The sequence below is a fragment of the Triturus cristatus genome, chromosome 9 (assembly GCF_964204655.1).
Source record: "Triturus cristatus chromosome 9, aTriCri1.1, whole genome shotgun sequence".
NCBI classification, from domain to species: Eukaryota; Metazoa; Chordata; class Amphibia; order Caudata; family Salamandridae; genus Triturus; species Triturus cristatus.
The window spans coordinates 584,387,617-584,410,779 of record NC_140592.1 but is presented as its reverse complement, the minus strand read 5'-3'; the positions used below and the strand labels follow the sequence as shown (position 1 = coordinate 584,410,779).

General features: G+C 47.4%; 1 protein-coding gene across 1 annotated transcript in view; it reads right to left on the bottom strand.

Moving 5' to 3' along the window:
- The window catches only part of C5AR1 (complement C5a receptor 1), a 51,827-nt gene extending 31,424 nt beyond the window's left edge, over positions 1–20,403 (bottom strand). Inside the window, exon 1 of the mRNA XM_085625625.1 lies at positions 20,304–20,403. The gene's annotated coding sequence lies outside the window, so the exon portion shown is untranslated. The remainder of the gene's footprint in view (positions 1–20,303) is intronic.
- Positions 20,404–23,163: the final 2,760 nt, after the last annotated feature.

The following is a 23,163-nucleotide window of genomic DNA, read 5'->3' as shown; positions in this document are numbered from 1 at the left end:
CACATAAATGTGAATTACAGTTCCCCCACACAATGAGGACCAAAACATGCTCGTTGTAGTCACGGGTGTGCAATAGTACAAATGGACAGGGCCATGGTTACCCCACCATGGTCAGGGATGCCGTACGGTATGACTAGTGGCGCTTGCCACGAACGCCCAGCCTCCTATCACCTATCTCCTCCACCTCACCACGGCCTGTCCCTGTGGCTGTTGAGCAGCGCAAACTGCGCCTCCTGGTGTTGGTCTCCACCACGGATACGCTGCTGACACTTGAGGCAGCCTCAGTGCCGTCCTCCCCTCCCAAGGTGCTGCCACTGAAAGTTCCGCTCTGCAAGTGTTCCACTGCAGTGGTCACCTGGCCTAAGGCCTTTGCCACGTCACCACAATAATGGCCGAGGTCCACCTGCAGTGACACGGAGCGTCGGGCCAATACAGCAGTGCTGTTGCACAGCCTAGTGATGGCCTTGGTCGATGCAGTTGAACGGAGCAAGTTCTGTCTGTGCCTCCGTCGCTCACTGTGATGCCCTGCTCTGATGGCACGGGTGAGTTGCTGGAGGTCCTCACTCAGTTTTCTATTCCCCTCTGCCACAACTGTGGTCATGTCCGCACTGCGTCTGTCAGGGTACACATTTGCTTTGCAAGACGTGACATGTGTAGGCTAATGGTCCCCATGTGTCTCTCCTGCAGGCGCTGGACAAGGAGCATCTGTGCCTCGATGCCACCATATGGGGAGCTTGCCTGGTCGGCTACATCAGGAGTACTGCGCAGGGACCTGCGCCACTGCGTGACTCGGCCACGTGCTGGTGGTGGTGCTGGCGGTGTGACAACTGTCGGACTTGGCCCAGTTGGTGTTGCAGGACTCGGGCATGCATCCATCACCTGCATGGGGAGGACTTGTGCCCTGCGTCTTGGTGGTTTGGTTGCAGTTGGCGCAGCAGGTGGTGGTGGTGGTGGTGGTAGTGGTGGTATAGTTGCTGGTGGAGGTGGGGATTGACCCTCCTGCGGAGTGTCGCCATCAGAATCAGCTGGTGTCTCCGAGATGATGAGGCGGCCGCTGTCATCTGAATCACCAGGAGATGCATCTGTGTGTGAAACAGTGCATGATTAGTTGGATTATGACTACATCTGTTTGTAATTTTTCATACATGTCCTTCTATTGATTACATTATTTGAGTCTATGTTTTGCTTCTACTGCTGATCGGAATTATAATTGCATTTATGACTATACTTGCACACCTGGCTGACATGACTACGACTCCCATGATGCACTACTGATATGAGGGAATATGTGTGGTGCACCTCTGCCTGCACACTGTGATCGATCTGGGGGGATGGGAATGGGTATACGATATGCAGTGAAGGGACGCAGGCATGCATCTTACCTTGTTCAGTTGTGGCTGCGCCGGAGGTGTCCATCTGCGTGACTCCCACGACCGCCTCTGGCTCGATGGTCCCCTCGGCTAGCTCCTCAAGGGCAGTGTTTGCAGGCACTGTGGATGGCCCCCCTCCTGTGCCAGCTGCCTCCCTGACCCTTTCTGCGATCCTTTCCGTGGCCCTCTTCCTGAGGTCGTACCACCTCTTCTTTAGTTCATCGATGCTGCGGGGCGTCACTCCCACGGCATTGACCCTCTCCCTGATGCGCAGCCATATGCGTCTTTTCTCCGCCTCTGGCACCTTGAGAGACAGCTTTCCGAACAGCCTATCATGCTTGCTGCTCACCCCCTCGATCAGGTGCTCCAGTTCCCGGTCAGAGAACTTTCTCTTCCTCTTCCTGGCTGTTTCAGCGGTGCCTGGTGCATCCTTGTCCATCCTGGTGGGGTAGGGTGGAAGTGTTGTCAGTGAGGATTCTGTAGCCTCAGCCTGTGTCCTGTTCCTCCTCCTGTGAGCTCCTCAGGCGAGTGAATGAGGGTGGGGCAGCTCTACTTCCTGGTAGTGATGTCATAAGACCGTTCCCAGAGCGACCCGTTTTTTGCGATTTTGCTATTACCGATTTCGCTATTACCGAAATCGCTAATACCGATTTCGCTAATTCCGAAATCGCTATTTACTATTCGGTGTTTGCTCTACTCGCTATTGTGTATTCGGTAAATATTAGCGATTTTTAAGAAATCGCTTTTTTTTACCGAATCTGTTGATGCATTCAGAAATGCGATTCCTTAATAACGATTCCTTATTTCTCGCTAATAAGGAATCGCTTTTCCGAATTTTCATGCATGTGCACCTAAGTGATTTGCCCAGGGTCACAGGATGTTGCACCACCGAAACTTGAACCACAATCCCTGGCTCTCAAGTCAGCAGCTCTGGCCTCTGCGCCACATCCCGTCCACTCCCGTAATGCTTGTTACTGTTTCTTGATTTTTCTCTTCCCGCCTTTTCTGACTTTCTCTCTTTTGTTCGAGATCAAAATATGAGGATGAAAACTAAGTCCGTGAGCAAAAAATGTGTGCCTGCTGTTGTGTCGCCATGCCTGACCAGGTCCAGGACTTCCGGGTCAGGCATGGCAGGAAGGGGACGGGATGGGGCGCCAGTTATGAGATAAAGCATATGGAATAAAGAAGGTTGTGAAACACCGCTCGTGTCGCGCCTTATTTAAAAGCGCATGACGCTAAATCTGGCGACGAGGGTGGGATGCTAGGACACCCCCTCCAACTATACACGACAGAAAGAGCATCCAGCCACAGGAGGAGATGCGCTATCAATGAGCAGATGAGCGCTGCCGATCGGCTCAGCATTGCAGCCCTGACAAGGACCTCCTGTGAGGTGAGTTCCTGATGCCCCAAATGAATAAATGGTGCACAGCACTGGGGTAAGAACTATAGTTTCTCATCTCTCCAACTGCATACAGGCATCCCGTCTGGCAGCCATCTTAGAGTCAGGTGCGTCCCATAGGAAGACATTGGTCTCACTCCGGCGGCCATTTTGAGGACAGGCAAAGGAAAAAGAAGCACCCTGTTCCCGCCTTAATACATTTTGAAGCCCTACAAAGCCACAAGAAGCGTCAGGAGGGACAGTGAAGACAGCAGTGTATCACCATGTCCACTCGACCTGACTCCACGCAGAATGCAACACCAGGTTTAGCCTCAGCCACACCACAAGGGCCCATACTAATGGGGTATCATTCCTGCGTCCCCCCGAACCTCTGATATTGACTTCAGGAAACAGCATGGGCCCCAAGTGGAAAAACTGGATAGAAGATTTTGAAGACTTTATGTAAGGCTCAAGAGTAGACGTGAAGGACGCTCTGGACAGAAAATTTCTCCATAAACGCAACCTAGAATATGAACGCTACACCTTCAATCTCGCATCCCAAGAACACGATGAATCCATGTGCGATTTCATTTCACGACTAAAGCGTCTGGCACGATATTGCGAGTTCAACAACTTTAACACTGAGGACGCACTTCGTTTACGCATCATCGAAGGAAGCCAATCTGAATCACTGCGACATCGACTCCTCAAAAAACACTACTCGCTCGACGACATTGAAGTACTCACATGCATAAATGACCAAGCCGAAGAACACGCAAAGAAAATGGAAGCAGGGAAAACAGGAAAGCGGGAACAAGCCCTCCGAGTTCAATCCCAGACAGAAACAAGATGTCGGCCGGATCATCGGAGGCCGGACAAACCCACGAGCTCGTCCCACGGTGGGACCAGAAGCAGTAAAGCCCAGAAACAACCGCTGCACTGCTACTGTTGCGGCCTGGAATATCCACACACTGGCACCTGCCCAGCCCTGGGCCAACAATGCCACCGATGCGGGAGAGACAATCACTTCGAAGCCATGTGCCAAACCAGGCGTAAAGAAACTAGGCCAGTCAGATGAAGTGCCGGGACACGTCACCACGCAAGGGCAGTGCATGGAAGAAGAGACCGATCAACCAGCTCATCCAGGTCTAGCACCCAGTCCCAGGCGTCGTATCGTTCTCACAGGTCGACATCAAGAGAATAGTCCGCACTCACTCCCATGTCACAGGACAGTGGTGAATATGTATGCATGGTGGCCGACCCAGACCGGCTGAAGAAATACCCCCAACTAGATATTCGAATGGGAAACTACTCTGCCAAGTTTGTTCTGGACACAGGAGCGTCACTGAACTATATCTGCATAACGGAATATGAAAAGATGTACCCGAAACCGAAGCTAGAACTGGCTGCAGTGTGTGTCTACACATGGATGTCCAATGAGCCACTGCCATGTCTAGGAGGTTTTCCCACAACGCTAACCTACAAGAACAGATCAATTCAGGCTCAAATTCATAGAGGACCCTGAAGCTGCTGACTGCCTACTCAGCTTACCCACAGCAGGATAGCTGAGGCTGGTAGAGATCCTATTCAAAGCGGATGACTCGCCCAACATGATCAACAAATTCCCGAAGCTGTTCTCAGGCCTAGGAAAATTAGCCAACGTCAAAGTTAAATTGCACATCAATGGTCAAGTCACACCAGTGGCCCAACATCACAGGAAAGTACAATTTCACCCCCAGCAAGCGGTCGATGATGAGCTTCAAGATCTGCTGAGAGCGGACATCATAGAACGATCAACCGGACCCACTCCCTGGGTGTTACCGGTGGTAGTCATGCCCAAACGAGGGCATGAAAACAAAGTACGCCTGTGCGTGGACATGCGTGCCCTGAATACAGCCATAGAACGGGAAGGACATCCCGGACCTCACATTAGTGACATGATTATACGCCTGAACTGAGCGACGGTCTTTTCAAAATTAGACCTCAACAAAGGATACCACCAGCTTGAACTCCACGAGAAATCGAGATATATTACCACGTTCACCACTCATCAAGGATTCTTCAGATATAAACGCCTCAACTTTGGCATCTAGTCAGCGACAGAAATCTTTCAAGAAGCCGTTCGGCGGGTGATCCACCACATTCCCAACTCATATAACTACAGCAACTACATACTTGTATTTGGCACGACACGTGAAGAACATGACAAAGCCCTAGACCGCGTGTGCCATGCCCTTCTAAACGTCAACCTCACACTCAACAGAGACAAGTGTGAATTCCACAAGTCAACCCTCAAGTTCTACGGCCACATCTTCTCTAAAGATGGCATGAGACCAGATCCCAACAAAGTCTCAGCACTCGCTGACACACCGCAACCAGACAGTGACGTTCGGTCATTCCTGGGCATGGCCAGTTATTGTGCCAGCTACATTAAAGACTATGCAACCATCAGCTACTCACTGCGAGAGCTAACAAGACAAGGCCAACCATTTCACTGGTCCAAGGCATGCGAACATGCTTTCAACAAGATCAAAGGCGCTGTAAGCTCTGCCGCCCATTTGGCCTACTTCAACCCCAAAAGGAAAACGGAAGTCACCGTTGACGCCAGACCCGTGGGCTTAGGTGCCATCCTTGCCCAGTATGATGACGAAAGACACCAGCATCAAATCATGGCCTATGCCAGCCGCAGCCTCACCGACACGGAGAAAGCATATTCGCAACCGGAGAAGAAAAGCCTGGCCGTCGTGTGGGCATGCAAGCATTTCCATTTATTTGTTTACAGGAAGCACTTCACCCTTATCACCAACCATCAGGCCTTAACCACTATCTTCGGGAACCCACGAGCGAAGATGCCGCCAAGGATCGAGAGGTGGGGGATCCGCCTGCAGTACTACACCTACACCATTATTCACAAACCGGAAAGGCAGAAAACCCCGTGGACTACATTTTACGCCATCCTCAAACATTGACACAGACACGCACTTCGCTGGCTGAGGAAAACCTTCACTTTGTAATTGACCAAGTGCGCCCACCTGCCGTTCCACTAGACGCCATTATAGAAGCCACTACCAAGGATGCCACACTCCAAGATGTTATGCAGCGCATCCGAGCAGACTCATGGAGACATCTGGAGACCTCCCAAACCATCACTGCTATCAACATATAAGAACTTTCATCCTTCAAACACGTCAAGGATGACCTCACAATCAGTGCAGATGGATTGTTACTGAGAGACAGAAGGATTGTCATTCCTCAGCAACTACGGCAAGGGACCATCAATCTAGCCCACAAAGGCCACAGGGGTGTAGTAGCCACAAAAAAAGCACTGAGAGAGAGGGTCTGGTTCCCATCTCTGGACCAGATGGTAGAAGCCATGCTTCAAGACTGCCCGCAATGCCCCATTGCAAATGTCTGTTCTCCCGGACGGCGTATGGCAACAAGTAACTGTTAACTTCTGCGGCCCACTAAAATCTGGGAAGTATGTCATCGTCATCATGGACGAATATTCTCGTTTTCCCATTGCACACCAACTATCGTCCACAAGAGCATCTGCAGTCATACCCATCCTTGACGAAATATCTGCAGCATGGGGGATTCCACAGACAGTAAAAATGGACAATGGACCACCTTTCAATGGACATGAGTTCACAGAATTCGCAGACCATCTGAACTTTAGACATCGGAAAATCACCCCCCTATGGCCCCAAGCCAATGGGTGGTTGAGCGCTTCATGGCCACCTTGAAGAAAACAATACAACAAGCTGAACTGTCCCCGCGTGACATACAACCAGCGCTCAATGAAGTACTGAGAGCTTACCGAACAACACCACACAGCACCACCAACAGGTGCCCCGCTACCCTGATGCTCGGGAGAACCCTGCGCACCAGGATTCCGACGTCCGACGCAGTCATACACTCCAGACTCCCGACCTCAGATCATGAGACACTAATGAACATTGACAGAGACAAGAAAGCAGAGATGAAAGATTACGCCTATAATCGGCGCCATGCAAAGACATCCAGCCTCCAGGGAGGAGATTGGGTACTAGTGAAGCAGGAACAGAGAGCTAAAGCCGACAGCCGATATCATGCTCACCCGCTACAAGTAGTGAAGAACAAAGGAACCATGATCACAGCAGCCTCCACAACAAAGAGAACCACAAGAAACCTATCACACTTCAAGAAGTGCAATCCAGCAGTTTACCGTCAAGAAGATGAAACAGACAGAGACACAGACACCACAGACCCAAGAGCAGACAGCCTCGAAGAACGCCTTCGCGTAATTAACATGGATGAACCCGGAGAACAACAACCTCCTCGCTGGCCGCAGAGGACTACTTGAAGGCCGGTTCGACTCATTGAAGAGCTTTAACCCCTTCGCTGCTAGGCCTTTTCCTCCCCTGTGCTAAGCCTTTTTTTGGCTATTTAGGGTAGTACGCGCTTAGGCCCCTGTAACATTTTGACCACATAAAGTATCCACGCCAAATTTGCACCCTTTTCTTCCAACATCATGGGGAGTCTAACAGTAGCCATGGTTTGTGGATTCCCCTGGAGGGGTCCCGGAAATTAGCCAAAATACAGCAAAATTTAGCTTTTTGGGGGAAAAATGGGAAAAAAGGGCTGCAAATGAAAGCGTCTGGGTTTTTCCCTGCAAATGGTATCAAAAAAGGGTTTGTGGGGCTGAAATCACCATTTTCCCAGCTTTTAGGGAATGACAGACGTTTGTCAGAAAACCAACATTTTTTTCACAGTTTTGGCATTTTTCTGGGACATAGCCTATTTCTGCTATTTTTGTGCTTTCAACCTCCTTTCAGTTAATGGTAGAAATGGGTATGAAAGCAATAATGGATCCTGGAAAGCTATACATTTTAGAAAAGCAGACGAATTTCTGAATTCAGCAAGGGGTCATTTGTGTAGATCCTTCAAGGTTTCTTTATAGAAACTAACAGTTAAATATAGGAAAAATTGAAAATTAGTTGAAAAAAACAGCCTTTTGTGTCAAAGTTTTCACCTGTAACTTCTTCTAATTATGACAGCTCTTTGAAAGCATTATAGCGTTACATCCGCTGGACCTTTCTGGTTGTGGGGATATATAGGACTTGTAGGTTCACAAAGAACCCGACGGACCCAGAGTCAAAAACTGAGCAGCAATTTGCAATGGCTTTTTATTATGTACCGGGTATATAGCAATTATTGTGGGAAAATGTATAGATGGAAAAATCGGTATGAAAGACACCTATGTATTTATGAAATGGGAACAAATTATAGAGTTTAGAAACAGTAGATATTTGCACATTTTCGAAATTGGGAATACTCATACTAGCTTGAGAATTATCGGTCAGTTTTCAAAATGACTTCTTTTTTACACAATGTTTTTCATTTGGAAGGCATAAATGCATCGAAAGTCAATAGGTAATAACAGTTGCTTTACAAATCTGGATTACCCTAAGCCTCCCAATAAAAATGGTACCTCACTTGTGTGAGTAGGCATAGTGTCCACGACAGGAAATTGCTCAAAACCCAACGTGAGCACACCACATTTTCACAATGAAAAATTACCCTTTTTTTGCAAAGTGCCTAGCTGTAGTTTTTTAACCCTAGCTCTGCCGGCACCTAGGGAAACCTAGCAAACCTATACATTTTTGAAAACTAGATTCCCAGGGGAATCCAGGATGGCGTGACTTGACTGCCTCTCACCAGATTCTGTTACCCAGAAACCCTTGCAAACCTAAAAAATTGTCCAAAAAATCACATTTTCCCCACATATCTGTGGTAGAAAGTTCTGGAATCTGCGTGGATCCATAAATTTCCACCCACCCCGCGTTCCCTAAAGTCTTCCGAGAAAAATGGTACCTCACTTGTGTGGGTCAGCCTAGTGCCCGTGACAGGAAACGGCGCAAAAGGCAACGTGGACACACCTCAATTTCGTAGTGAAAAATTACCCTTTTTTGGCAAAGTGCCTAGCTGTAGTTTTTTAACCATAGCTCTGCTGACGCCTAGGGAAACCAAGCAAACCTATACATTTTTGAAAACTAGACACCCCGGGGAATCCAGGATGGGGTGACTTGACTGCCTCCCACTAGGTTCTGTTACCCAGAGTCCCTTGCAAACCTACATAAATAGTCCAAAAAAACACATTTTCCCCACATACCTGTGGTGGAAAGTTCTAGAATCTGCGTGGATCCACAAATTTTCACCCACCCCGCATTCCCCAAAGTCTTTCAAGAAAAATGGTACCTCACTTGTGTGGGTCGGCCTAGTGCCCGCGCCAGGAAATGGCTCAAAAAGCAACGTGGACACACCTCAATTTCGCAGTGAAAAATGACCCTTTTTTGGCAAAGTGGCTGTAGTTTTTGAACCATAGCTCTGCCGGCACCTAGGGAAACCTGGCAAACCTATACATTTATGAAAACTAGACACCCGGGGGAATCCAGGATGGGGTGACTTGACTGCCTCCCACTAGGTTCTGTTACCCAGAATCCCTTGCAAACCTAAAAAATAGTCCAAAAAAACACATTTTCCCCACATACCTGTGGTGGAAAGTTCTAGAATCTGCGTGGATCCACAAATTTCCACCCACCCCGCGTTCCACAAAGTCTTCTGAGAAAAGTGGTACCTCACGTTTGTGGGTCGACCTAGTGCCCGCGACAGGAAACGGCACAAAACGCAACGTGGTCACACCTCAATTTCGCATTGAAAAATGACCTTTTTTGGCATAGTGCCTAGGTGTTGTTTTTTAACATGAGCTCTGCTGACGCCTAGGGAAACCGAGCAAACCTATACATTTTTGAAAACTAGACACCCAGGGGAATCCAGGATGGGGTGACTTCACTGCCTCCCACCAGGTTCTTGTACCCAGAATCCCTTGCAAACCTAAAACATTGTCCAAAAAAACACATTTTCCCCACATTTCTGTAGTGGAAAGTTCTAGAATCTGCGTGGATCCACAAATTTCCACCCACCCGCATTCCCCAAAGTCTTCCAAGAGAAATGGTACCTCACTTGTGTGGGTCGACCTACTGCCCGCGACAGGAAATGGCGCTAAATGCAACGTGGACACACCTCAATTTCGCACTGAAAAATGACCCTTTTTTGTCAAAGTGCCTAAGTGTAGTTTGTGAACCATAGCTCTGCCGGCACCTAGAGAAACCTAGCAAACCTGTTACCCAGAAACCCTTGCAAACCTAAAAAATTGTCCAAAAAATCACATTTTCCCACATATCTGTGGTAGAAAGTTCTGGAATCTGCGTGGATCCATAAATTTCCACCCACCCCGCGTTCCCTAAAGTCTTCTGAGAAAAATGGTACCTCACTTGTGTGGGTCAGCCTAGTGCCCGTGACAGGAAACGGCGCAAAAGGCAACGTGGACACACCTCAATTTCGTAGTGAAAAATTACCCTTTTTTGGCAAAGTGCCTAGCTGTAGTTTTTTAACCATAGCTCTGCTGACGCCTAGGGAAACCAAGCAAACCTATACATTTTTTTAAACTAGACACCAAGGGGAATCCATGATGGGGTGACTTGACTGCCTCCCACCAGGTTCTGTTACCCAGAATCCCTTGCAAATCTAAAAAGTTATCCAAAAAAACACATTTTGCCCACATTTCTGTGGTGGAAAGTTCTGGAATCCGCGTGGATCCACAAATTTCCACACACCCAGTGAAATCCCAAATTCTTCCGAGAAAAATGGTACCTCACTTGTGTGGGTCGACCTAGTGCCAGCGACAGGAAACGGCACAAAACGCAACGTGGTCACACCTCAATTTCGCAGTGAAAAATTACCCTTTTTTGGCAAAGTGCCTAGGTGTTGTTTTTGAACCCGAGCACTGCTGACGCCTAGGCAAACCTAGCAAACCTATACATTTTTTAAAGCTAGACACCCAGGGGAATCCAGAATGGGGTGACTTGACTGCCTCCCACCAGGTTCTTGTACCCAGAATCCCTTGCAAACCTAAAAATTGTCCAAAAACCCACATTTTCCCCACATTTCTGTGGTGGAAATTTCTAGAATCTGCGTGGATCCACAAATTTCCATCCACCTCGCGTTCCCCAAAGTCTTCCAAGCAAAATGGTACCTCACTTGTGTGGGTCGGCCTAGTGTCCGCGTCAGGAAACGGCGCAAAATGCAACGTGGACACACCTCAATTTTGCACTGAAAAATGACCCTTTTTTGGCAAAGTGCCTAGGTGTCGTTTGTGAACCATAGCTCTGCCGGCACCTAGAGAAACTTAGCAAACCTATGCATTTTTGAAAACTAGACACCAAGGGGAATCCATGATGGGGTGACTTGACTGCCTCCCTCCTGGTTCTGTTACCCTGAACCCCTTGCAAACCTAAAAAATTATCAAAAAAAACACATTTTGCCTACATTTCTGTGGTGGAAAGTTCTGGAATCCGCGTTGATCCACAAATTTCCACACACCCCGCGTACTCCAAAGTCTTCCGAGAAAAATGGTACCTCACTTGTGTGGGCCAGCCTTTTGCCCGCGACAGGAAACGGCGCAAAGCGCAACGTAGACACACCTCAATAACGCAACATAGACACACCTCAATTTCGCAGAGAAAAATGACCCTTTTTTGGCAAAGTGACTAGCTGTAGTTTTTTAACCATAGCTCTGCCGACACCTAGGGAAACCTAGCAAACCTATACATTTATGAAAGCTACACAGCCAGGGGTATCCCGGATGGTGTGACTTGACTGCCTCCCACCAGGTTCTGTTATCCAAAATCCCTTGCAAACCTAAAAAATTGTAAAAAAACCCCACATTTTGCCCACATTTCTGTGGTGGAAAGTTCTGGAATCCGCGTGGATCCACAAATTTCCACCCACCCCGTGTTCCCCAAAGTTTTCCGAGAAAAATGGTACCTCACTTGTGTGGGTCAGCCTAGTGCCCGCGACAGGAAACGGCACAAAACGCAAGGGGGACACCCCTCAATTTCGATATGAAAAATTACCATTTTTTGGCAAAGTGCCTAGCTGTAGTTTTTGAACCATAGCTCTGCCAGCACCTAGGGAAACCTAGCAAACCTATACATATTTGAAGACTAGACACCCAGGGGAATCCAGGATGGGGTGAGTTGACTGCCTCCCACCATGGTCTGTTACCCAGAATCCCTTGCAAACGTAAAAAAATGACAAAAAAAACACATTTTCCCCACATTTCTGAGATGGAAAGTTCTGGAATCTGCGTGGATCCACAAATTTCCACCCACCCCGCGTTCCCCAAGGTCCTACGAGAAAAATGGTACTTCACTTGTGCGGGTCGGCCTAGTGCCCACGACAGGAAACGGCGCAAAACGCAACGTGGTCACACCTCAATTTTGCAGTGAAAAATGACCCTTTTTTGGCAAAGTGACTAGCTGTAGTTTTTGAACCCTAGCCCTGCCGGCACCTAGAGAAACCTAGCAAACCTATACATTTTTGAAAACTAGACACCCAGGGGAATCCAGGATGGGGTGACTTGACTGCCTCCCACCAGGTTCTGTTACCCAGAATCCCTTGCAAACCTAAAAACAATTGTCAAAAAAAAACACATTTTGCTCACATTTCTGTGGTGGAAAGTTATGGAATCCACGTGGATCCACAAACTTCCACCCACCCCGCGTTCCCCAAAGTCTTCTGAGAAAAATGTACCCCACTTGTGTGGGTCAGCTTAGTGCCCGCGACAGGAAACGGCGCAAAACGCAACGTGGACACACCTCAATTTCGCAATGAAAAATGACCCTTTTTTGGAAAAGTGCCTAGCTGTAGTTTTTGAACCATAGCTCTGCCGGCACCTAGGGAAACCTAGCAAACCTATACATTTATGAAAACTACACACCCAGGGGAATCCCGGATGGGGTGACTTGACTGCCTCCCACCAGGTTCTGTTACCCAAAATCCCTTGCAAACCTAAAACATTGTCCAAAAAAACACATTTTGCCCACATTTCTGTGGTGGAAAGTTCTGCAATCCGTGTGGATCCACAAATTTCCACCCACCCCATGTTCCCCAAAGTTTTCCGAGAAAAATGGTACCTCACTTGTGTGGGTCAGCCTAGTGCCCGCGACAGGAAATGGCACAAAACGCAACGTGGACACACCTCAATTTCGATATGAAAAATGACCCTTTTTTGGCAAAGTGCCTAGCTGTAGTTGTTAAACCATAGCTCTGTCGGCACCTAGAGAAACCTAGCTAGCAAACCTATACATATTTGAAGACTAGACAACCAGGGGAATCCAGGATGGGGTGACTTGACTGCCTCCCACCATGTTCTGTTACCCAGAATCCCTTGCAAACCTGAAAACAATTGTAAAAAAAAAACAATTTTGCCCACATTTCTGTGGTGGAAAGTTCTGGAATCCACGTGGATCCACAAATATCCACCCACCCCGCGTTCCCCAAAGTCTTCCGAGAAAAAAGGTACCTCACTTGTGTGGGTCGGCCTAGTGCCCGCACCAGAAAATGGCACAAAACTCAACGTGAACACACCTCAGTTTCGCAGTGAAAAATGATCCTTTTTTGGCAGAGTGCCTAGCTGTAGTTTTTTAACCAAAGGTCTGCCGGCACCTAGGGAAGCCTAGCAAACCTATTCATTTTTGAAAACTAGACACCCAGGGAAATCTAGGATGGAGTGACTTTACTTCCTCCCACCAGGTTCTGTTACCCAGAATCCCTTGCAAACCTAAAAGATTGTCCAAAAAACACATTTTCCCCACATTTCTGTGGTGGAAAGTTCTGGAATCCGCGTGGATCCACAAATTTCCACACACCCCGCGTTCCCCAAAGTCTTCCGAGAAAAACAGTACCTCACTTGTGTGGGTCGGCCTAGTACCCGCGACAGGAAACGGTGCGAAACGCGACGTGGGCACAACTCAATTTCGCAGAGAAAAATTACCCTTTTTGGCAAAGTGCCTAGCTGTAGTTTTTGAACCATAGCTCTGCCGACACCTAGGGAAACCTAGCAAACCTATACATTTATGAAAACTGCACACCCAGGGAAATCCAGGATGGGGTGACTTGACTGCCTCCCACCAGGTTCTGTTACCCAGAATCCCTTTCAAACCTAAAAAATTGTCCAAACAAACACATTTTGCCCACATTTCTGTAGTGGAATGTTCTGGAATCCGTGTGGATCCACAAATTTCCACCCACCACGAGTTCTCCAAAGTCTTCCGAGAAAAACAGTACCTCACTTGTGTGGGTCAGCCTAGTGCCCGCAACAGGAAACGGCGCAAAACGCAACGTGGACACATCTCAATTTCGCAATGAAAAATGACCCTTTTTTGGCAAAGTGCCTAGCTGTAGTTTTTGAACCATAGCTCTGCCGGCACCTAGGGAAAACTAGCAAACCTATGCATTTTTGAAAACTAGACACCCTGGGGAATCCAGGATGGGGTGACTTGCGTGCCAGGTTCTGTTACCCAGAATCCCTTGCAAACCTAAAAAGAAATTGTAAAAAAAAACACATTTTGCCCACATTTCTGTGGTGGAAAGTTCCAAAATCCTCGTGGATCCACAAATTTCCACCCACCCCGCGTTCTCCAAAGTCTTCCAAGAAAAATGGTACCTCATTTGTGTGGGTCAGCCTAGTGCCCGCGACAGAAAACGGCGCAAAACGCAATGTGGACACACCTCAATTTCGCCGTGAAAAATTACCCTTTTTTGGCAAAGTGCCTAGCTGTAGTTTTTTAACCCTAGCTCTGCCGGTACCTAATGAAACCTAGCAAACCCATACATTTCTAAAAACTAGACAACAAGGGGATTCCAGGGAGGTATGGCTTGCGTGGATCCCCCAACGTTTCCTTACCCAGAATCCCCTGCAAACCTCAATTTTACCTGAAAAATCCACTTTTTCACACATTTTTGAGTGGGAAAGTTGTGGAATCTCCGGGCTGACACAAATGTCCTACCACCCAGTGTTCCCCCGGTTCTCTTGATAAAAATGGTGCCTCACTCGTGTGGGAGGCCCAAGTACCCGCGACAGGCAAGGGCCCAAAACGTATTGAGGCGACATCAAAATTGCCTATCACCAAACAACCTGGTTTTGCAAGGGGGATCACCTGGGTTTTTGGCCCCGTGCTCGATGGCCATCTAGGGAAACCTACCAAACCCACACATTTCTGAAAACTAGACACCTAGCCAAACTAGCCCCAGGGGGGCAGAAAGACTGAATTTAGCCCATTTTTGTATGGGGGAGTGAAGGCCCTTGCCCAAGGGGCCGATCCCCCCTCCCAGGTGTCTAGTGGGTGGATCCCTGCTTGGTGATCGCCCTCCTGGAGCAATCCCCATGCAGGGATCCACTGGTGAGGGGAGATTCTCCTCTTTCCAATGATACCTCTCCCGTCTTTCTACGTGCCCGGGGGGCTGAGATAGCCCCCTGAGCACAAAGAAAGTGAAACTGAAATGAGCCTAAAGGCTCATTTCGGTTTCGTTTTCAGTGCCATAAACCCAGCGCGACGTGCGCGCTGATCTTCATGGCACAGAAACTAGGGAGTGGGCCTCGGGAGCTGGGGAAGCTCTTCCGCAGCTCCCAAGGTCACGGGGGTTAAATAGAAATCCCTCTGCTGTCTGCAGCAGAGGGATTTCGTGCCCCTGGCCTCATGACGGAATGGTTCCGTTATGAGCACAGGGGCACCGATGCTCATGACGGAACCATTTCATCATGAGCATCGAAGGGGTTAAAGAATAACGGTCCAAGATAAATGACAATTTACAAAAGGGGAGATGTCGTGTCGCCATGCCTGTCCAGGTCCCGGACTTCCGAGTCAGGCATGGCAGGAAGGGGACGGGAGGGACGGCGCGAGTGCGCGCGCCAGTTAGGAGATAAAGCATATGGAATAAAAAAGGTTGTGAAACACCGTTCGTGTCGTGCCTTATTTAAAAGCGTGTGACGCTAAACCTGCGAGCCCACCTGTAACCACCAGCTCAAATTAAGCGCCAATCTTAGAAGGATGAAGGCGTGGCTAATATCAAAGACTCGAACCTGCGGCCTTTCACACACACACCCACACACACAAACACACGTGCACACCCTTTCTGCAGTAAATGCATTAACCCCATCTGCTATCTTACTCCTTCTGAGAGTGTAGATCTATGAAAAAAATGCATTCTAATGATAGCCCACAATTTTTTGCAAAAATAGAGTGATATCATTTGGAGATGATGTTACAGCATTTGGGGGGAATGCACATTTTTTTACAGTTGAAGTTGCCGCAAAATGGAACCGCTTAGGTTATACAGTGTTATCCAGCTTGCCTGTTATCCAACTGTATTTTAGGACCGGCACCACGGGTGTGCAGTTATTCCTAGCTCGAAGGATCCATCATGAACTGCTGATCTGGACATTATGTTCAACAATTTGAAATAACAAACTTTTTTGTAACGTTCCTGCATTGCATTCCACTTCCTGGCTTGCCTGTCCCTCCCCCACCTCACTCCCCTGCATGTCCCTTCCCCTTTCGTTGCTTGTTGTTATCACAGGAGACCTTTATGCTTTCACAAGCTTTTACGACCATAACTTAAGTAGAAATCTCCCTCAGTGATCTAGTGCTGGGACAGTCTGTCCAATCCATTGAACACTTCTGTCAGTTCAGTGACAATTGTTCAGCAAACATAAACATGTTTGGTTGTCACACTCGTAGACGTGTGCCTGTTATGCAGACATAAACATGTCATTGTTTCTTTTGACACTCGTTTTTTTAAGCAGTATGAACATCCTCGGCTCAGACCTTACTTGCTCTTACTTTAGAATGGGACATCGGATTCTTACTAGCTTCTGGTTGATGTTGTGGTCTTTAGGTTCAAAGGTCAGGGGTTTCTGGGAGTGTCTTTGCCACAAAAAGGCCACCACTGCTCATTTGAAAAGATGTGGGCTCTGTTCGCTCTGAATTGTTCAGAAGCAGTTTTAGATTTCGCACAGAGGCGAGACGTGAAAGAATTCTCCATGGGTGCAGTTTCAAAAGGCATGTTTAAATTTCAGATTGCACTGGTTTGCCAACCCTTTGGGTATATGTGCCTTTTTAACACACTGTCCCACATTTATTGCTTGACTTTGCCTCTGACGTCCTCCTAGAGATTAGAAGCTGCAAACCACGCAGAATCTACAAGACTTGCTTAATACTGCACAGTTGTGTGGGCGCCCTGGTCTGTTTACATTTTTGTATCCTCTGCAATGTACCCCTATTAGCAGGTCCTGTAGCACAGTAGAAGTTGTGGTAGATAATACGGATAAGTTTCAAACTCTGTGCAAAATGTATTTACCATAATAGTAAGTAAAAGAATGCATAATAATGTCCAGTTATGATTGTTGAGCATAAACTCACCCTTTGTGAGGTTACGCACCAAAACATACTTTGATGGAGTTTCTTAAACTTATGTTGCACAGCTGCTCACTGCTCACTAAGCAAAATCCCCCCCAAAAAAATCATATTAATTACACAAGCGAAGCCTAGCTTATTTGCCAATGCTTGCTTATTTGCTGTTCTTGCCTTTCTATTTATAGCCCCTCCAGGAGTAGCAGCAGACATGCCAGGGAATCAAAGTGCAAGCTAGAAGTAGCTCCTGCTGTCCTTCATTGAGGTCTATGCTGAGCATCTGACACCCAAAATGGGAGAACTTGAGACATATGGGGCTGATTACGATGGCATACAGATTTATGTCCGTCCGCCATCGCCCCGGGGATTGGGACCGCCCGCCTATATGGCAGTGGTCCCGCACTTCAAATTACAATGCGGCCGCCACCACAGCAGCCACAAAAGGCAGTTTTAACATTGCAGTGGGTGCTGCTAGCTGCAGCTCCCGCCGCAACGTTAAAAATGCAGGTTTTGCTTTTCTCTGCACTACGCGGCAGGCACCACGCGGTGCCTGCCACCTGGTGCAGGGAAATGTAGGACCCCAAGTGCAAAAATCAACTGCCCCTGCACAAGGGGGGCCTGCAATGGATCCCCAAAGGCCATCCCCGCCAGCCTTTCCATGGCAGTTGAACCACCATGGACAGGCTGTCGAGGGATGCAGCATCCTAATGTGGCGGACGGTGCCTGCTAGGCACCGCCATAATTGGGAGGATGTGGGGCGGATCCGACAGGCAATCGTAACGATTGCCTCTGTTGGACCGGCGCCAAGTTGATCTGGCGGGTGGGGAATAGCCTTACGATGGTGGTGAACCCGCCCCCGGCAGCTTGGCAGTTGCAGGTTCACTGCCATCGTAATCAGGTCCTAGGTCAGTTTGCAGTTGCGTGTCTTCCATCTATAGAGTAGAAAAACTCCTTCAACGAGCGCAATTTTACTTAAAATGTAAATCAGATCCAATCAAAGTTTTACATGGCAGAAAAGTAAAAAAAATTGTCAACGAAACAGACCTGTCCTTAATTATTACAGCAGCAATATACAGCTTACTTGAAGATCAAACTTTGAGGGTCTGACTTTTGCAACTACTGTTTTCATGTGAGGATTGAGGGGATCAGGATCTAACCCCATCTCTAAACCCCCTTCTATTAACAATCCTCTTTTGGGAACATCAGTACAAATGCTGTCAAACTTGCCATCAGTTGCTCAGTTTTAATCCATTATTGACCCAACCCTCACCTTGGAAATGAATGCAACCCCAGGGAAGACCCAAAATCCAACACAGCACAAGGACAGCCACACCAGTGACTCATCGTGGGCGAATCTATAAGCACAGACACATATGGCTGTAAAGAAAAAGTGTTCAGGGGCCAGGTAATTGGCAGACATATGGGATATTAAACAATGTAACCTTACATAGAATAATATAGCATAATAGCCCACTGACAGGAGTTATAATAGTTGGTAAATGCCCTCTCCCTGAGTTGTACAACTGAGAGGCAGGCAAGGGTCCATAAGTGAAAAGAGGGCAACTTGCAGACCAGTATAGCCCGAGGCAGGAGAGCTGTAATGGTCTTAGAGCATTCCAGCTACCGAGGGCAGGATGTTCTAAATTGAACAACAATAAAACGATAAACAAACATTGGAAGTTGAAGTTTAAAGCCTGCACCGGCCCTTCATGGTCCTGAGCCACTTCATTGTCTTCAATGGAGCTTTCGGCATTATACTTTTCTAATACTATTTGCTCTGGTTGGACTAATAGTTAAATGGCAAAAGCAATACAATCATGTGTAGCCTGTAGCACACCAATCTTATCCACCCCTATCTCATGTGACTGGATGACAGTCCTAAGTGCCAGAAACATGTCATTGGCTGGTGTTCTTGGCTTAGTGGAGTAATGCCTCCAGTCCGGTGATCTCTGCTTGCTGGGCTAATGACAGGTCCAATCCTGGTAGGTCCACTCAGCCTTTCGTTCTTCCGAGATAAGCAGATTAGCACCAGGGAGTTGGGCTGTGATAAACTTTAGTGTTCTGTCAATAGCGCCAAGTGACCTCCTGGAGGGGGTCAATGTGCACTCTACAACGCACACTTTTTATATATTGTATGGTATTGTAATTGCATTTATATAGCACTTACTACCCCTGGTGAGGCGTCGAAGTGCTTTTTCGGTGAGTAGCACGCTACTCTGGAACCCATAAAAGAACAATGTTTAATTAGTATAGTGAAATATGAAATTAATTTGAGTGGTGGATAGGTTAGTCAGTTATTTGGATTCAGAAGAATAGAGGAGGGATAGAAGAGGGAAATAGGTTTGCATTTATATAGCGGGTGTTACCCCTGATGGGGAGTTGAAGTGCTTTTTCGGCGAGTAGCACACTACTCCGGAACCCATGAACGATTAGTGGTGAATTAGTATAGTGAAATACGAAATTAATTTGAGTGGTGGATAGGTTAGTGAGTTATTTGGATTCAGAAGAATAGAGGAGGGATAGAAGAGGGAAATAGGTTTGCATTTATATAGCGCTTGTCACCCCTGATGGGGAGTTGAAGTGCTTTTTCGGCGAGTAGCACACTACTCCGGAACCCATGAAGGATTAGTGGTGAATTAGTATAGTGAAATATGAAAGAAATTTGAGTGGTGGATAGGTTAGTCACTTATTTGGATTCAGAAGGATAGCGGAGGGATAAAAGAAGGAAAAAGGTGTGCATGAGAATGCCCGAACATAGCCCCACTTTCATGGTATTATGATGTAAAACAGTGACTCAAACACACTCATTTGAGACCTTGATAATAGACAGATTGTAATTTACGGACAGCAAATACATGCAAATCTCGAAGATGAACAAAAGCAGAGGCTACCTCTAAAAACTAACGGTTCCAGAAATGTAGTCATACACATGACTTTCGTTTCCCTTGGTTTTCGAAGGACGCTCCTAGAATTAGTGAGGGTCCTTTCATTAATGCAACATGATTAAAGTAATCAACTGTCAATGATGCGGCAGCATTCATAGCACAGCGCGTGGCTCATTTTAATAAGTGCAAACTTTTTATGTTGTTTAATTTCTATATGTTTGCGTATAGAAATGCAATTTACATCGTTAGAACGTTTACCATCGTACACGGACATCCTGAAAAGTCGTTAAACGAAAAAAGATATTTTCTCCAAAATGCATGCAATCCTTTCCTTAAAACTAAAAACGATGAGTAAATTCCGACAGAAACGCCTTACCTCTATGTCGAGAATATGGGAAGTAGTAGATGGAAGGAAGAGCAGAAATGTAAATTCAGCTTGTGCCTGTTGCTTTATATGCAGTGTCAGGAAGTGAAGCAGGCTGGAGGAAAGCCAGTGCCCTGTTGCCCTGATACCGACAAACACAACTTCTTTGATCGTGCGAGTTTTTGCATATCCGCAGCACATTTTTCAGAGTTAACCGTCTCAAGGCGCTATGTTGTCAATTGCCTTTATTGAGTGCCATCTATCCACTGCCTGTTTTCAGGTGTCTAAATGTTCGATCTGAGCAGCCGAGGTGAACGGTAGAAAGGAGTTCATTCGAGTGAGAGCGCCAACGACGAGCAACTTCGACCCTCCATGTTGCTGTCTGATGAGGAATAACATTTTTTAGAGGACATTCCGGTAATATAGTTCCGATTGTCCATTTGTCACAGCCTTTTTTATGAAAGAAAAGCTGGCATTTTTAGCCGTTTCCGACTTCAGGTTGATTGAAGATCAGTGACCCAAACATGATTTATTTATTTATTTATTTCAACCTACAATAATAATAAAACACAAGTGCCTCGGCATGCAGTGCTTTAGGAGGAGGCCACACCCGTAACTGTATAATGATGGTGCTTCCCAATGGTCCCCACCGTGCCACTCCACATCATGCCTCTTTCTTCCTCCAGCACACACTTCCTGTCTCTTTATCTCTCTCTTGCAGGGGCTTTCTTATCGCTTCTATCTCCCGTTGGCGCTGGTCTCTTATTTTTCTCTTCCTCATTCATTTTCCCTTTTCTGTCTTTCTCTGTCTTGCTCTTGGGAGAAGCTCTGATCATGAAAATTAAATTGTGGACCCCAAAATTGAGTGCTGGTTCCCAACGTCTGGCACCTGCAAGCACCCACAAAAATAAGGACCGTTTCGTAGACGTAACTATCGTTAAAATGAGCCCTAACATGCTCCCTGTCCCCCCGCAGCTGCTATGCTGCACTTGCAAAAGAGGGGGTGAGGAAAGGAGAAGTGATCTTCTCACAGGAGCCCTGTTGGAAATTACCATATTGTGTGGTACTCCAATAGATGTTTGCCTTCTTTAATTGAACATGTTTTTATTGGCCATAGAACTCTGCACAGTTTACTCCTGCTAACCAGTGGTAAAGTGCTTGTGTTCTAGCAGAGGCCGCCGCCGAAGAGGGCCTCAAGGGCTGGCGCCATAACGGCTGCCTGAGCCCCGAGGGAACGAATCCGGTTGGCACTGGTTTGCGCCGCCCGGCGAAACGCGCCGAGGCCTGCTCCCTTCCCCCTTCCAAGGACAAAGGGAAGAGAGGAAGGGGGAAGGGCATATAAGGCGACGCTCCCCCTGGGCAGCTCACCTTTGCATCAGGGATCTGGGGGAGCAGCGCCGGCGAACTGCGAATCCTACCCACCCACACCTACAACAGCAGTGTCGCAGGCTAACAAGAACGACAAGAGCTGACGGGACAATGGTCGGCTATGGAGATACACCGGGTGGTGTCTAGGAGTACATCCACTCACTTTGGGATGCCTCACACGGCTAAGTGAAGTGAGGCCACTCACTTTGGGATGCCTCACACGACTAAGTGCAGTGGGGGCCACTTACTTTGGGATGCCTTACGGCTAAGTGAAGTGGTCTAATAAGAGGGGGCAGCAAACAGAGACGTCACTCGCAGACCAGTCCCTGCCGGATGGCAGAGCACAAGAGGGTCCCACAAGGTAACTAGCTGTGGCCTAACTCCGGGGAAGGATGCTGCCCACACACAAAGGTAGCACAGAGGGAGCACAAATCCAACCAAAAAGGACGGAAACAAAAGGTGTATTGGGTTGGTTATGGAAACACACCGACAGGGCGGGATGTTTGACGTAACAATGCGAGTCATTACAACGCGTGCCGTTACATCGCGGTTTTTACAACGACGGCGATGTTACCACGCTATGCCATTATAACGCAAGTCTTTACATCGACTTGCGCTAGATGGCGTGCTAACATTAGAAAAGTGTAATTTACTATTCCAACTCCAGTCCACTTAACAGTAGGGAAGGTGTTGGGATAGTAAACTACACTATTTGTAATGTTAGCACGCCATCTAGCGCAAGTCGATGTAAAGACTTGCGTTGTAATGGCATAGCGTTGTAAATCCACTTGCGTTGTAAAAGTTTTGTTGTAATGGTAGTGCGTTGTAAAAGTTGCGTTGTAAAGGTTGTTTACCACAGGGCGGTGTGTAGAAGGAGGGCCACTCACTCTGGAATGCCTTACGGCTGGGTGAGTACGCCTGACAAAAATCGGGGTAGCAAACGGAGACGGCACTTGCAGCCGAACCCCCGCCAGACGGCAGGGCACGAAAGGAGACTAGCAAGGTAGCGAGTTGGTGCCTAACTCTGGGAAAAGGCTACCCCCCACACGCATAGGGGCGTGGAAAACAACAAAGAACAATCTACGAGCTGTCAGGGTGATTTACGACCATAGGAAATGCAAATGACCAAAGACAAACCAGTGATTTATGGCCAACCGATGATTTATGGACGATGATTTATGATGCCCATGCAGAATGATTTATGACAACAGAATGATGACAGACTGTAACAGGATGATCTATGATAGCCCGATGATTTATGACAATGATTTATGGCTGATGATTTATGATGATCAGGCAGAGTGATTTATGACAGCGAAATAATGGCCGGTTGCCGGCAGAATGATTTGACACCCGATGATTTATGACCCACGAGTTATGATGTCCAATAACACCGAGTGATAACTAAATTGTGATCATGTATGAAATGATTTATGACCCCGGCCACCAGAAGGTGTCCAGGGGAATGTACAAATATGACATATGTAATGATTAATAAAAACTG